Below are 17591 nucleotides of genomic sequence, written 5' to 3'. Positions count from 1 at the left end.
GAAAGGCAGCCAAGTGCAGGTGTTCTTGCAACACTGTAATAGGAAAAACCACAAGGTGGAATTCTCCCTTCCCCCTACACAACTTTTAAAGATACAGAAGACCTCTTGGTTGCCAGGCCCGGCCTCCAGGAGGTCTTCTGTATCTTTAAAAGTTGTGCAGGGGAAAGGAAGAATTCCACCTTGTGGTTTTTCCTATTAGAGGGTTGCAAGAACACCTGCACTTGGCTGACTTTCTCTTCTCCTAAAGATACAGGATCAGTCTCAGGCCCTGAATCTGGCAATCCTAATATGGAGTGTTACATTCTGCAGATGTTTTTAAACAGGATTTTATTTATCCAGACAGGACTTGTGAAATGTTTGGCTTTTCTTCAAGTACAATTTTATTTAGCTAGACAACAGACTTTTTTGACTATTAAAAACATTTCTATCCCATCATGTAAGGACTTGCATCTATGCACAGCTATCCACTCTGTCAGCAATTCTGTTGTTGGGCCATTTTGAAACTGCTGACGAAGTAAAGCAATGCACCAAGGAACATCTTTGCCTGTAATTACCTTTTATGAGGAGCAGACAAGCTCTTATTTTGTGCTGCAGAAGGGATCTGCGCATATAAGCCCTTTTTATGTTATGAAGGCATTATCAGTGAAGCAGGAATCACTGCCATGGTGCCCACAAAGGCCTTTGGTGGGGCTCCCAGCAGGTAGTCCAGAATCTGGATTTACATTTTTTCTTTTTTTCTTTTTCTTTTTAAAGTAAGTTTCTAGTCCTCCTAGAAAGAATGCTTTTTTTCTGGTGCTGGATTTGTCTGACATCAGGTATTCTCTCAAAGTTAATTTCAGCAAATACTACTACACAATAAGTGTGGATGAATGTAAAGAATACCCCTCCCTCCAAAAGGCAAAGTTTGTCAAGAGGCTTAGGCATGCCTCCTTCTTTGCAGGAGCTAAAGACCAGGGGCTCTTTAAGAATTCACTGTATAGTTAACTTTTAGTACGATGTACGCTTCTACTCAGAAGTAAGTCTTTGTGTTTAATGGGGCTTATTTCCATATAAGTGGGTACAGGGTGGCAGCCTACGATTTAGTTTAGGGTTGCCATTGGGGGAAAACAGGGTTCTTGCACCTTTAACAGCTGTATTGCAGGCAGAAAGTCAACAGGTCAAGTGTTTTCTAGAATAGACATACAATTATGGAAAAGGTTCACCATGACTATTCTCTAATTTTGTGTTATGCCACACTCCCCATGACAGTCATTTTATGAATGGTGCTCCAGCTAGGGTTACCAACCGTACTCTTTTAATAGTACATGTACTCTTTTAGAGATGGTGCAACAGCATACTCTTACTTTTCACTTATCGAAGCCAAATGTACTCTTTTTGAAATGACAAAATGATGGTAGCACTCTCTCAAAATTTGATATATGCCCTCTGGTCCAAAAAGGTTGGCAACCCCTGCGGTAGAAATGACTATACAGAGCAATTGTTTCCTTTAATAATAAATTTAGAGGGCTGAGTGGCTCAGTTTGGAAGTAAAGTGGGCTACCCAAACTTAGTGTCTATACATACTCGGGTCACACACACACAAAACATGACAGGAGCCTGTGAGTTTACAGAATGTTGATAGCTGTTGAGCTGGGGTGCCGATGGGGGAGGGGCTAAAGAAACCCAAAGTCAGGCAGACTGTCTGTTCAAGTCTATGGCTGAGGGTAGTTTTTTAGATATAGAATGTTTGCGGTTAGTTGAAAAGAAAAAGGGAAATGGAAGGCAGAGGAAGAGAGGGGACTCACCTGTTTACCCCTGACAGCATAGAATAAGGATTCTGGGAAGGGATTTAGTAGTTGCATAGAAGAGGGAATTTTCACCAGCGTAGACTGTAGAGCTACTCCTGCCGAAATTCCCCATTCTGTGCTACTGTTAAAGGTGAAGGAGCACCGTCTTGTATATCACCTGGCCACCCCAGCCCCCATTGTTAAGGACTGCAAATGGCTATAATAAAATTATTTTGTAAATACTTGGTCATTTAAAACTCATGAGTGGAGATCCAGTTTGTGAAAACATGCTGCCAAAGAGTATCCTAAACCACCAAAATGATTTTTTTTTTAAAAGCCTTTAAAATGTTTCCAATTGTACTTGGAAAGATAAGAAAAATACATACTAGGAGAGTAACTAAGGATATTTGTTACCTTGTAGCAGTGGCAAAGTTGCACACAATATTGTTTCTGACTGTGGTGGTAGCAGCTGAAACTATAGGTGAAGAGAGCAGCCCTGTATGAGATACTAGTAAAGAGTTACACAGCATGCTATTAAGCATCACTTGCTGATGTGTGTACATCAGGGTTCTGTTAAAGAGACAGTAGAAAGCCAGGAATTCAGGGTGTTTGGTTTTTTTCTGGCCAGCTAACACTTCTACACTGAAGCCTTAACACCTCTTGAACTATAGGCGATTCTGCTCAGCTCCACACCCTCTCCAATTTCGGCCCGGATACTTTAAAGCCTATCTTGTTGCTAATATTAACTAGAAATGTAGTTGTTCAAAATAACAGTGTGAGTCAATACATGCCTACTTAGATACAAGTCCTATTGAGTTCGATGAGACTTATTCCAGGGTAAGTGTGTACAGGAGTGCAACCTAGATTATACAGCCATGAGAGCCAGCATGGATTTTTTGCATTCCGCAATGTTAAATTGAAAATACCCCCCATGCCATTCTGATGCTTCCTATAAACTCATTTCAAAACAAAACCTTACAAAACATATAGTCCTGAAGTCAGAAAAGCTTGTGTTAGGTCCAAACCCAACACGCAAGTCGCCCTGTCAACCCCAACTCGCTTATTACACCCGGGAAGAGTACGGAGTGCAAATGAACCCACTATCAGAGATCAAGTAACACGAGACAAAAACCTTTGCAAAGGGGACCCAATACTTACAAGCCGAAGCAGGCCAGCATGGGAACCTCGTTTATTGGTGTTCTAGGGTTTATATAGGCTTACCCCGAAGTTTACAATATCGGGTTCACGTCATAAAATACAAAAGAAGCAATTCGCGTCCCATGGAATCTGACTGATGATTGTCACCGGATCTGGAACAACAGTGTGTAAAGGGATCACATACCTGTTTACCGCCCTCAAGTCTTGGCAAAATCTCCACCGGACTGGATCTCCGGGTTTCTTTGGGGGTTTCTTTATAGGTAAAATAGGTGTGTTGCAGGGGGTTCGCTGCGGCCAGATGACTCCTTTTGCAATAAAACCTTCGATTATGGGGCGTATGCCTTCCCTTGCTTCTAATGACAGAGGATACTGGGCAACATTGGGTGGCGGAAGGAATGGCTTTACCTGTATTCTGATGGGGCTTACCGATCGCAGTAGTCCCACATCCGTATCCTCTGTACCCCACAAGTCAGGTGGCAAGTCGGCGAGATCTTCTGGTAAGCTGTAATCTAGAAGTTTGTGTTTAACTGTGGTCCCCACGGGCACCCCCAATACACTCATCAACAACCCCACCCCATCAGGGGTGCAGGTTAAGGTAGCCTCCAGTTTACATAACATGTCACGGCCCATTAGAGAAATAGGGCATGAAGCAGAATAAAGAAAAACATGGTTAAACATTTTATCATTGTATTCTACTTGCAATGGTAACGTTATGCACATAGGTGTGGGGTTTCCGTCTACCCCCATTGTCATTTTCACTTCTTTACTTAACCAACTACCAGATGCAACATTTATTAGGGAGTATGTGGCTCCAGTGTCCACCAGAAAAGTCACCATCTGCCCCTGCACGTTTAAGGACAGTCTGGGTTCTTGGATTGGGAGAGAGAGAGAGAGAAAGAAACCTGCCAGAGACATAAGATTCATTAGCCCCGCTCCCAGCCCCTCCCTATCCACATTTAGTCATTGCTGGTTCACTGGGCGTCCGCCGTACTGGTCCCATGAAGCCGGTGTCTGTTGAGCGGCAGGTGGAGGTGGGGGCGGAAAATCTGCGTTCGTGCCTGTAAAATCTGGGTAAGAAGGGTTGTTAGGGGTGTACTGCGCGTTCCCTGTCCTCCACGGACAGTCTTTCTTGAAATGAGTGTACTCTCCACATTGGAAACAAGCCCTATCTCCCTGCCATGAATGCCTCATCTGTCCCCTCCCTCTCTGGTCTCCGGCTCTCGGCCCCCTCGGAAAACTTCTTCCCCTGCCTCGAAATCCTCTATTTGGTGGCTGGCCTCTTATTGCAAGAGCCAGCATTTCAAAATCCTCCTTCTTCTCCTTCTTTCTACTTTTCTCCTTATCTTTGTCCCACACAAAATCCGCTACTTCCAAAATCACAGTCATAGCCTCCCCCCCCCCATCCGGGTCTGAAATTTAGAAAATAATCCCTCACCGCTGGCTGCGCTTGATGAACAAAATTGGCGATGAGGGTTGGATGATCCAGCACGTTTTCTGGGTTCAGATTGGTATAACTACGTGCTCCCTCTAACAAGCACGACCAGAATTTTCTGGGAGGTTCGCTGGCTTCTTGTTTGATCGCCATGAATTTAGCTTGGTTGGGGGTTTCTGTGACATTCGCTCCAAATGTGTCAAAATCCTATTCCTATCGGTCTGCAGCTGGGCGCGGCGAGGCTGCATCCAGTCTCCCGCTGCCCAAGCTGCAGCCGTTTGCGCTCGGTCCGACCAAGCTCTATTTGTTGCCGCCTCCGCAGCCCAAGCAGTCTCCATTGTCCACAACCTGCTACGTTCTTCACCTGTCAGTACCCTTCTCAACAAATGCTCCACATCCGAGTACGTCGGATTGTGGCTTTCAAACAACCTGCCTAACAGTTCTCTGATTCTCCTTGGCTGTTCCCCGAAAGTTCCAGCCATTCTACTCCATTCTTTTAAGTCCCATTCCAACCAACTCTTTAATTCAACCACCTCAGTACGCTGGATACCCCCGTGGCCATCCACGTACGGCTGATCATGTACAAGCAAAGGCATCTCCAACGCTTCTGCCTCTTTTCTTTTCCTTTTTTCGCTTGCACGTGTCCATGCCCCCTGAGGCCCCCTTCTCTTTCCCCTTTTCATCTGTCTCATCGTCTGACACAAATGAAAGGGCCCCTTCCTCCGGATTGGGATCTCCACCCCCGGGAGCTGGGAGCGGATCTGGAGCAGAGGGTATTATAGAGCGATTCAAGACCGTTCTTTTGCTTGACGTGTCGTCATTAAAATAATGAGAAGGGGGTTCCTCAATGGACAGAGTTCTCACTGCCATCAAAGTAAGACTATCCCATTTTTGCGACCCTATTTTCCATAGAAGCCAAAATTCTAATTGATCCGGGTGGGTATCCCCAATCCGTCTCTGCACTCCCAGTAGCGGAGCGGTTTCAAAGGACCCACCCCTTGGCCACCGTTCACCCGGCACCGACACTGCAGTCATCCGCGGCCACTCCTCCTCACAGAGCTCTATCATCTTTTTCTTTTTCAGGCCTCTCCTTCACACAGGCAATTCCTCCTCTTGCCACAGCATACACATGATTCCCAAAGGGCTGTCCTTTACCGGCACACTCCCTTTATTTCCCATGACGTCTGATAACGGGTTTTTCCTCAACTGTGCTTTATCCCCAAAGTGTCAAAGCCGCCCGCTTTTATTGATAACCGAGAAAATTCTCTCGTGGCGCCTGTTATCAAATTAAGGGGTGCAATGGCAAAAAGGGGGTCCGCACAAGGGATCCCGGATGAGCCCCCAATTGTTAGGTCCAAACCCAACATGCAAGTCACCCTGTCAACCCCAACTCGCTTATTACACCCGGGAAGAGTGCGGAGTTGAGTGCAAATGAACCCACTATCAGAGATCAAGTAACACGAGACAAAAACCTTTGCAAAGGGGACCCAATACTTACAAGCCGAAGCAGGCCAGCATGGGAACCTCGTTTATTGGTGTTCTAGGGTTTATATAGGCTTACCCCAAAGTTTACAATATCGGGTTCACGTCATAAAATACAAAAGAAGCAATTTCTAACTGTTATAGCTTTGGGGCATATGTAAGGAGGTAAGGGGGTACAGGGGGAAGGACAAAAGAGGAAACATCAAGACTATCTCTCAGACTCTATGTCTGCATACTTCGCATGTCCTTGAGATAAGCACTATGCAACAACAGACAAAGGCAACTATTGAGGGGAGGCCCAGCTGCAACCGGGCGCCCCTTAAACTGGAGACAGACATGATATTACTTTGCTTACATATCAAAGGAGTTTTACAAGTCAAGGTTTGTGGGACATTGGAACAGCGTTTGACATATCTATGCAAGGAACATTGTAACAATAAGCAAGGCCATAAGCATAAATGTGATACAGAAATGCATAGTAGGGAAGTTTCCAGCTTAAACCGGCTTTTATTATGCGAGCCACTGGAATGTAGGTAAGGGTCAGGTCACCAGGAAATAAACCGACATTTTATATCAAAAGTCAAATAAAGGCCACTTTGGTTCTATTTCCCGTGAAGCCCAAGCTGGTTTAGGTAGGACAAGTGAACTATAGTTTTACAAGCACTGGGGGTTTCAATTTATCCCTAACACTTACTTAACAACCCTCTAAATTTTCATGGTGATACCCAAAACAGTCAGAGAGAATTTAGAATTCAAAGTGTAAAAAGAGAGAAAAAGCCCAGAGCCCTGCTGGACCTTTTTTTGTCAGTGTTCTCGTAATTTGTTTGAAATTCATTAAAAATCAGCCATATTCACAGAGTACTTGTAATCCTATTACTGGCCTTGCCCCGTACTCTGACCTTCATCTTCTGCAGTTTAAGAGTTAAATGCCTGACTAATTTTTAATTAAATAAATTTAGCATTGGAGTCAATAACAAGCCCAGGTATAGTTAGAACCAACTGTCAGTGTTCCAAAAGCCAGATCCACAACTGCTTGACTAGGCTAATCGGGGGGCACACCCATGCCAGACCTTTATTTCACTTTAGACAGCCATGTCTTCCCTCAAAGAATCCTGGGAAGTGTAGTTTGTGAAGGGTGCTGAGAGGAGACTCCTGTTCCACTGAGAGAGCTACAATGGCCAGAGTGGTTTAACAGTCAGCCACTCTGACTGAAGCTCTGTGGGGGAAACAGGGCACCTCTTAGCGACTCTCAGCACCCTTCACTAACTACACTTCCCAGGATTCTTTGAGAGAAGCCATGACTGTCCAAAGTGAAATAAAGGCCTGGTGTGATGTGGCCAGGGACAGCTTTGGTTTAAATTTGGGTGGGAGACTATATGTGTCTGCCGTAGAATAAAAAGGTGGGGGAAGCGCTGAAAAGCAATGATACTGTTCACAATGTTTTTCTTTTGAAAAGGAAAGGGGCTTCCCCTCTGCCCAGTGCCCACCCACCCAATCTCCTCCCCTCCCCTCCTTGCCCTCCTTCTCCCCTCCCCTCTCTGCTCCTTCCCCATGTCAGTTCCACCTATCCTAAACATGACTGCATAGAAATAAATCCTGCTGAATTCAAAAAGTATGCAAATAATCAAACCTGCCCTTCCTCCCTCCCATCACCTCCCTTTTGCCCCTTTCCTCCCCCTTCTTTCACCCCTCCCCTTCCAATCCCCTCCTTCCCCCTTCCCCTCCTTCCGCTGCCTTCTCCCCTCTGTTCCTCCTTCCCCCTCCCCCTCTTCCCATCCGTTCCTCCTTCCCTCTCCTCTCCCCTTCCCCTCCTCCTTCCCCATGGTCAGTTTTACCTATCCTAACCATGATTGCACAGGAGTAAATCCCACTGAAAATAAGCATGCAAATAATCAGACCTAACTTTCCCCTCCTTCCCTTCCCCTCTCCCTTCTTCCTCCCCTTCCCTCTTCCTTCTTCCTCCCCCCCTGCCCATTACAGCCCCCTCCCCCCATGGTCAGTTTTACCTATCCTAAGAATTTGGTAACATGTACCTCTGAGTATATGGTGAGTGGTGGCAATACCTGCAATCAGCCCAAAGAACAGAAACAAGACATGTGTTAATCTTGTTTTACCAGGGAGGAAGCAACAATATCAGGACAGTTGATGTAGTTCAGATAGTTACTTTAAATACGCTTGATTTCCTTTGTAATTTTAGTGCAGTTTCCCATAGCAAATAATTTTCTTTTGTTTCCATTTCTGTGAATATGTGAAGTACAGCAACACTTTGCAACACTAAAAAAAACTCCAGAAACAATTGTGGAATAATGGCACTGACTATCCTGCAGAATAGTTTCCAGTGGACATAAGAAGTGTCTCAGTTTGCACAAGATAAAACAGTGGGAGGTGAAATATATTCTAGCAAAATTCTAGGTGTGCTCTATGTTTTTAATTGATCATGAACACCTTTTCTTAAATAAAGTGGTTTAAACATAGCAAGCTGAAAACATGCATCTTGGGCAGACCAAGTTTGTTTTTTCCAACAGCTAGAAGAAGCAATATGTTGTAATCAGTCTGGTTTTATATCAAACTGCAGTTTCAGATTCAACTGTTAATGCACGCAAAATAGAAATAGAACATAACCTCCAGTTTGAAACACAAAAGGCTGTCTTCACCATCATATGGCATTAACAAACATAAGGCTTTGAAATTAATAAAAATAAATTTGACACAGATTTCTAGGATGAATTATGAGAAAAATAAAATTTTCTAGGTTAGATTCTCTGTAGAAACATTAGTAATACAGGAAAGAGGCAAAGTAAGAAGAACACCAACAAACACACAAAAATATAATTCTCCATCTTTGGAGATGGCAGGTGTTGCCACCACTCACCATATGGTCAGAGGCACATGTTACCAAATTATTCTAAGTTATTTATTTATTTAATTGATTGATTGATTTGTATCCCACCCTTCCTCCCAGCAGGAGCCCAGGGCAGCAAACAAAGCACTAAAACACTTTAAAACATCATAAAGACAGATCTTAAAATACATTAAAACAAAACAGCATTAAAAACATTTTTTTAAAAAACAACTTTAAAAAAGGGTTAAAAACATTATTAAAAAACATATTAAATAATTCTGACACAGATGCAGACTGGGATAGGTCTCAGCTTAAAAGGCTGAAAGAGGAAAGTCTTCAAAAGGCGCCAAAAAGATAGCAGAGATGGTGCCTGTCTAATATTCAAAGGGAGGGAATACACAGGAAGTGGATTGGACTGTGAAAAACCAACCCAAATTGTGTTTGCATTTTGACAAATTTGTAGGGCGATAGAATATCTCAGAGAGGAGGTCAGTTCTCCTGCTCCCCTGGTGCATTTACTATAGCTGCCCAATTTCCATGCTTTTTAAAGTTTGATAGAATTACCTGCTGGCTATAGGTATGTTCTTAAACCACAACTTTTTTTTGCCTATTAGTAAATAAGTAAATATGACTGAGATTCCCAGTATGCTAGATTCTGTCCTGAATTTGCCTCTTAGCAACAACTCGGCAAAACACTAACAACTTCAAAGAAGCATCTATAGATTTCATAGATCTGTTGTCATAGAATCATGGAATCATAGAGTTGGAAGGGGCCTTGTAGGCCATCGAGTCCAACCCCCTGCTCACAGCAGGAAATCCACAGCTAGAGCATCTCCCGCAGATAGCTGTCCAGCCTCTGCTTGAAGACATCCAGCGAAGGGGATCCCACCACCTCCCTAGGCAGTCGGTTCCATTGCCGCACTGCCCTTACTGTCAAGAAGTTCCTTCTAATGTCCAATCTGAATCTACGCTCCTGCAACTTAAAACCATTAGACCTAGTCCTACCCTCTGGGGCAGCAGAGAACAAATCTGTACCCTCCTCTATGTGACAGCCCTTCAGGTACTTAAAGAGTGCAATCATGTCACCCCTCAGCCTTCTCTTCACCAGACTGAACATGCCAAGTTCCTTCAACCTTTCCTCATAAGACTTGTTCTCCATACCGGCTATAATCCTCGTCGCCCTCTTCTGAACCCGCTCCAACTTGTCTATATCTTTCTTAAAATGAGGTGCCCAGAACTGAACGCAGTATTCCAGTGTCCAACCCACACTATATAGATTTCATGGATCTATGGTTTGGAGCACTGCATTTGAGGTAAATTTGCATTTGGGTGGGCAGCCACTGCAGATGGAAGCCAAACTTGGCTGCAGATCAAAACTGGCACTCTTGCCAACCCATCACTAAAATTGCCATCTAGAGTCAGGCAAAGAAGGTGGTAAGGCAGCACATCTGGTTTGGGCAGTGAAAGGCTCTTCTCAGCTGCTGGGACCATTGGCCAGTGCCCAGTCTAGTCAACTACTGACACCAGGCCTGATTTGCTCTCATATCAACCTGCAGATTACATTGTCATCAGGCTTGCTTCTCCAGATCCTCTCATTGGGCTTGATGGACCCAGACTACTTAGGGCAGGCCTAGTGGCCAAATGTAACCCTCCAGGCCTTTCTTTCTGGCCTTTGAGGCTCTCTTCAGGCCACACCCCTCATCAGCCCTGCTGCATGCCCTCCTCAAGTGTTTTTGGCTGTCTGTATTGAACTATGATAATGCCTCTTGGTTACTTCGATCGAGAAGTGTGTGTGTGTGTGTGTAGAAACCTGAGGCTTTTTACGTTGCCAGGATGTAGCCTACTGTCAAATCTGTTGCCTCATTCATGTTTTCCTGTGGCACTCCCCACCACTGGCATGTACCCCCTTAAAGATTGCTGATGAGAGAGAGCAGCTCTTGAGTTGAAAAATGTTCCCCACCCCTGACAGTATAAAAGGTCAAAATAGAATTTTGTGTGGAATTGAATTGTGTGGAATGGAACCAGTGAAACTCCCTCAGTATAGATACAATATGCTAAAACCTACCAGTCCTTAACAGTGGCCTGACATCCATAGTCTGCACCCACTGAAGTTTCCAAAGATCCTTCAAAGACAGGCCCACATACAATATATTATAATAATGAAGATAGGATGCTACTCAAGCATGGATAACTGTGGCCAGATCATTCCTCTTTTGGGAGAGGATGCAGCTGGTTCACCAATGGCATTGGGAAAAGGTGCCAATTGGGCATCCAGAAGGAGTAATGCTGAGTAATCCAGAGTAATCCAGAGGAGTAATGCTGGATGGCAAGTGAGTGAAACCAATGGCCATGAATGTTGTATTAAACATGGGAAGTATAACCCCAACAGTACAAGCTGAAGACAATCTCCATGATCGGTTCCACAAACCTACTTACAGTATATTCATCTTATCTTGATTCAGATTTGCTTTGTCAGCCCTCAAGTCAACTATTCCAATATTGACTCCAGGCATTTGTTCCATGCATCCATGCATGAGGGATTAAATGAGAAGGGAAAAACATTCAGTGTCATTTGCATAATGATGACACCTCACTCCAAACCTCCACATGACCAGTGCAGCAACAGCTATTCCTCTAGTATCCAGAGCAATTCCACAGGTCTCCCTGCAATCACAGCATCACCCCAGACAGAACTCCAAGACAGTGCATATGCTTCAAATTATCATGGACTGAAACATGTGCACCCTGATCCTATCCATGTTTACTCAAAAGTAAGTTCCAGTCTTCGCTGGGACCTGCTGCCAGGTGTATCCCTATTAGGGGTTTTAGACATAACCTTCTGCTTCCATGGTGCAGCTTACAAAGATATGGAATAGCAGCCTTCTCTGACATTGTGGGGAAGTTAAGAGTGCCACACCAGAAGCTGGGGAAGAAGTTCAAATACTGCTCTGGCAGATGGTGCCTCTTCTCCCTCACAGGGTTAACAGCAGTCCACAGTCGGTATTACCAGGGAAATTCACCTACAAGTGATATGCATAGTAATCAGCATTTTTTAAAAGAACTGCTTGATAATGGAATGTCCTCTGAGGTCTTAAAGGCATGATTTGCAAGACTGTATTCTCTGGTGAGGGTTCCCAGCTCCTAGTCAGATCACTGTCCAAACTACAGGCAATGTTGCCGTTCAGTCTCTAGCTCTCTGCTGCGCCCACTCCATGGTTTCCTCCTGCCTACCTCTTCTCAAGTTGTTGTCCCCAGTTCTGCTGTACATTCTCAGCTTCTTGGATCTTCTGATTTGTTTATTTCCTCAAGCTGATCCCTGATGGTGCCAAGTCTAACCCTTTAGTCTAGCACATGTGGACCAATTTCTCTGTTTTTTTCCCTAATGCTCAATACCAGCATGAAGCCTTTTATGGGTGAATTAGATTGAAGCTTCTCTCTCATATTGGAAGCAATGCTAGATTACTCTTTGAAAAGAGAAAAATAGGGGAGATTCTTATAATCATCATCAATATAATCATTATACATTATTTTTATCCAATGAATTGAAGCTACAACAATCAGGCAGCCTTGGACAGTATAATCTGTAATCTTTATAGCTAATGTGGAATATGACCCACTTTCTGTTTACATTTTCATAATCGTGCCCAGTTGCTTCATTAGAGCAGCAGCCAGCTGTTTGCCAGAAATTTATTCTGTATTAAACAGCCATTTCCTGTCTTGCTTGAGAGAGGGGAGACATATGACCAGCTAAGATCCTAATTCTGCAAAACTCAAGTCTATGTCTAAGTAGCTGCTGAAACAGGATTCAGACCAGAAAATCTGACAGTCAAGCAACAAGACATCTCCTAAAACTATTTTTTAAATGCTTAATTCTGTTCATTTTTTGTAATAATGCAAAACCTTGGGGAAGTAAGGCACGCTGTAGAAATTTTGTTTTGGAAGGATTTTGATAGCTGTTTCGGACAATAGTTTGGGAACCATTCTTATGTTTGTATTAGGCTGCAATCCTATATACCCACTTACTTTAGGATTGTGCTTTGTGTGTTGCCAGGTTCAACCCAGAGACCTCTCCTATGCCTGTAAGTTCCCTGATTTATTTTGTTTCTATGTGTGGTAAGTGTTCCCATGAAAATGGAAATGGACTGCCTTCAAGTCAGTCTTGACTTATGACAATCCTATGAATAGGGTTTTCATGGTAAGTGGTATTCAGAGAGGGTTTATCATTGCCTTCCTCTGAGGCTGAGAGGCAGTGACTGGCCCAAGGTCACCCAGTGAGCTTCTTGGCTATGTGGGGATTGCGAACCCTGGTCTCCCAGGTCGTAGTCCAGCTCCTTAACCACTACACCACACTGGCTCTCAGTGTTCCCATAAGTACTGGTATTAACAAAGACATTATTAAAGTCCAATCTTATGGACAGTGATCTGACTAGGAGCTGGGAACCCTCACCTCATCTTATAAGATAGGACTTTAATAATGTCTTTGTTAATACCAGTACTTATGGGAACACTGACAGCCAGTGTGGTGTAGTGGTTAAGGTGCTGGACTACGACCGCTGTTTTGATGGGGTTTCAGTAAAGTGAGGATTAATAGGTCTTTACAGTAAAATAAGTGTCACCAAGAAGTCTTTAAGTAATTTCCATTAAATAGGTATAAATGTGCATGGACTGAACAAAAAGAGTAGTCTGTGCATGTTTACAGGTTCATGTGTGCACATTGCCTTGTTGGATACACGAAAAAATACAGTTCAGGCTTAAAATCTTGTATCCACACCTAGAACTCATACCTGGGACTCTAATTGTTACGATCTTTTGTGTATCAGGTTCATGTGTATAACCCCTAATAGATTGTTATCATCATCTCTGACAGCAATAGTCATTTGGTTGGGCAAACATGAGTCAGAGCTGAGCCCCCTCTACTTCTCCTTTGCTCCATCAACCTCAATGGATGATTCACACTGTCACAACTGATAACATTGAACATCTGTATGGCAGGTGAACATGTAGCAGTTGCATACAAGGATTTATGGGGCATGGTAGCTAAGTAGTCCTGGGCTCAATTATATTCTTAAAACTTTTAGAGTCAGTCCCACTGGCTGTTCATTGTTGGTCTAAACAAGTTGAAACACAATAATGCTGGCTGCATCAGTTCTTCATAGGTTCCAAACCACAGAAAAGTATGTAGATTCCAACCATCTTGATGGCTTAGGATAGGCAGGTGGCATGATCTGACACAGAGCAGACAGCCAAATCAGTACTCTGATTGCACATTATTTTGCATCTGTTTTGTCTCTAATGCTTAATTAAACATTAGAGGGTAGTCATCAACCCTCATCTCCCCAGTAAGTTCATAACACTGAATATGCTTAGACGCATCCATTCACATCTACATATTCAAATTAATTTGATGTGGCATGTCCTTTGAGGCAGGCTCATATGCTCCAACTATGTACCAGAGACAGTCCCTATTTTAAATATGTTTCATTTAAATAAATAAATATGTTTTAACCATTTTAATTACTTGTTCTTAACTATTTTATTGATAATTTTAATGCTTTTTGTGAACCACTTAGAGGTTTTCTACAATCAAGTGGTGTATAAATTTTGTTATACAAATACATTTTCTGGTGCTATCCCTGAAGCACTTCACAGAGTGCATAGTTAAAATATGAAATTTGCTACCACACCGTGTAATGATGGCTAACAACTTGGATGTCTTTAAAGAGGGATCGGATAAGTTCTTGGGTACAAGTCATGATGGTTAGGTACTAGAGTAGTATTAGTATTACCAGTATTAGAGGCAGTATGCATGCCACTGTTCCTGGGGATCACAAGGGGGAAGAATGCTGTTGAGTTGATGTCCTTCTTAGAACATAAGAACATAAGAACATAAGAAGAGCCTGCTGGATCAGGCCAGTGGCCCATCTAGTCCAGCATCCTGTTCTCACAGTGGCCAACCAGGTGCCTGGGGGAAGCCTGCAAGCAGGAACCGAGTGCAAGAACACTCTCCCCTCCTGAGGCTTCCGGCAACTGGTTTTCAGAAGCATGCTGCCTCTGACTAGGGTGGCAGAGCACAGCCATCATGGCTAGTAGCCATTGATAGCCCTGTCCTCCATGAATTTGTCTAATCTTCTTTTAAAGCCATCCAAGCTGGTGGCCATTACTGCATCTTGTGGGAGCAAATTCCATAGTTTAACTATGCGATGAGTAAAGAAGTACTTCCTTTTGTCTGTCCTGAATCTTCCGACATTCAGCTTCTTTGAATGTCCACGAATTCTAGTATTATGAGAGAGGGAGAAGAACTTTTCTCTATCCACTTTCTCAATGCCATGCATAATTTTATACACTTCTATCATGTCTCCTCTGACCCGCCTTTTCTCTAAACTAAAAAGCCCCAAATGCTGCAACCTTTCCTCGTAAGGGAGTCGCTCCATCCCCTTGATCATTCTGGTTGCCCTCTTCTGAACCTTTTCCAACTCTATAATATCCTTTTTGAGATGAGGCGACCAGAACTGTACACAGTATTCCAAATGTGGCCGCACCATAGATTTATACAACGGCATTATGATATCGGCTGTTTTATTTTCAATACCTTTCCTAATTATTGCTAGCATGGAATTTGCCTTTTTCACAGCTGCCGCACACTGGGTCGACATTTTCATCGTGCTGTCCACTACAACCCCGAGGTCTCTCTCTCTTGGTCGCCAGTTCAGACCCCATGAGCGTATATGTGAAATTCAGATTTTTTGCTCCAATATGCATAATTTTACACTTGTTTATATTGAATTGCATTTGCCATTTTTCTGCCCATTCACTCAGTTTGGAGAGGTCTTTTTGGAGCTCTTCGCAATCCCTTTTTGTTTTAACAACCCTGAACAATTTAGTGTCGTCAGCAAACTTGGCCACTTCACTGCTCACTCCTAATTCTAGGTCATTAATGAACAAGTTGAAAAGTACAGGTCCCAATACCGATCCTTGAGGGACTCCACTTTCTACAGCCCTCCATTGGGAGAACTGTCCGTTTATTCCTACTCTCTGCTTTCTGCTTCTTAACCAATTCCTTATCCACAAGAGGACCTCTCCTCTTATTCCATGACTGCTAAGCTTCCTCAGAAGCCTTTGGTGAGGTACCTTGTCAAACGCTTTTTGAAAGTCTAAGTACACTATGTCCACTGGATCACCTCTATCTATATGCTTGTTGACACTCTCAAAGAATTCTAATAGGTTACTGAGACAGGACTTTCCCTTGCAGAAGCCATGCTGGCTCTGCTTCAGCAAGGCGTGTTCTTCTATGTGCTTAGTTAATCTAGCTTTAATCATACTTTCTACCAGTTTTCCAGGGACAGAAGTTAAGCTAACCGGCCTGTAATTTCCGGGATCCCCTCTGGATCCCTTTTTGAAGATTGGCGTTACATTTGCCACTTTCCAGTCCTCAGGCACGGAGGAGGACCCAAGGGACAAGTTACATATTTTAGTTAGCAGATCAGCAATTTCACCTTTGAGTTCTTTGAGAACTCTCGGGTGGATGCCATCCGGGCCCGGTGATTTGTCAGTTTTTATATTGTCCATTAAGCTTAGAACTTCCTCTCTCGTTACCACTATTTGTCTTAGTTCCTCAGAATCCCTTCCTGCAAATGTTAGTTCAGGTTCGACAGATGCAAAGAATTCATTTAGCTTCTCTGCAATCTGCTTATCGTTCTTTAGTACACCTTTGACTCCCTTATCATCCAAGGGTCCAATTGTCTCCCTAGATGGTCTCCTGCTTTGAATGTATTTATAGAATTTTTTGTTGTTGGTTTTTATGTTCTTAACAATGTGCTCCTCAAATTCTTTTTTAGCATCCCTTATTGTCTTCTTGCATTTCTTTTGCCAGAGTTTGTGTTCTTTTTTATTTTCTTCATTCGGACAAGACTTCCATTTTCTGAAGGAAGACTTTTTGCCTCTAAGAGCTTCCTTGACTTTGCTCGTTAACCATGCTGGCATCTTCTTGGCCCTGGCGGTACCTTTTCTGATCTGCGGTATGCACTCCAGTTGAGCTTCTAATATAGTGTTTTTAAACAACTTCCAAGCATTTTCGAGTGATGTGACCCTCTGGACTTTGTTTTTCAGCTTTCTTTTTACCAGTCCCCTCATTTTTGTCAAGTTTCCTCTTTTGAAGTCAAATGTGACCGTGTTGGATTTTCTTGGCAATTGGCCAGTTACATGTATGTTTAATTTAATAGCACTGTGGTCACTGCTCCCAATCGGTTCAACAACACTTACATCTCGCACCAGGTCCCGGTCCCCACTGAGGATTAAGTCCAGGGTTGCCGTCCCTCTGGTCGGTTCCATGACCATCTGGTCTAGGGAATAGTCATTTAGAATATCTAGAATATTTAGAATATCTTGTGGGCTTCTGTAATAGTATGCATATACGTGGGAGCACGCATGCATGTGGTCCAGCAGCAATCCTTGGTGTGGGAAAGTTAGTGTTGCAAGCACCCATGAGTGCCTCTAAAATATTGGAGAGTATGCAGGATTGGTGAAGCAGCCAGGTTCTGGTTTGGTGAAAGTCAGGTTTCAAAAGAAGTCTGAAGAATTTGGTGAGGTATCTATGGTGGGTGGGTGTAATGGGACAAGCTTAGGATAAGGGAGGGGAGGGGGGAAGTCTGGTATAAGAAGGGCAGGAAATAATCAGGAAGATGGACTCAGTGAGACTTCTAGCCAGATCAGTTGTGGTGGTGGAAACAAGATAAAGCTGACCAGAGAACTACAGTGACAAAATGCAGAATGTGGTGAGGATTGTGCCATTTCACCCAGGTATTAATAACACATACAAAAAGCTGCCAATTTGTATGCAAGCAAAAGATAGTGTGTGGTTGTAACCTTTTCCTGAGGTTAGCATTATCATTTGATTAACAGATTATTTATTTGG

The sequence above is a fragment of the Rhineura floridana genome, chromosome 2 (genome assembly GCF_030035675.1).
Source record: "Rhineura floridana isolate rRhiFlo1 chromosome 2, rRhiFlo1.hap2, whole genome shotgun sequence".
In the NCBI taxonomy this organism is placed as follows: Eukaryota; Metazoa; Chordata; class Lepidosauria; order Squamata; family Rhineuridae; genus Rhineura; species Rhineura floridana.
The sequence above is the reverse complement of the archived record's forward strand: the minus strand, read 5'-3'. Positions refer to the sequence as shown.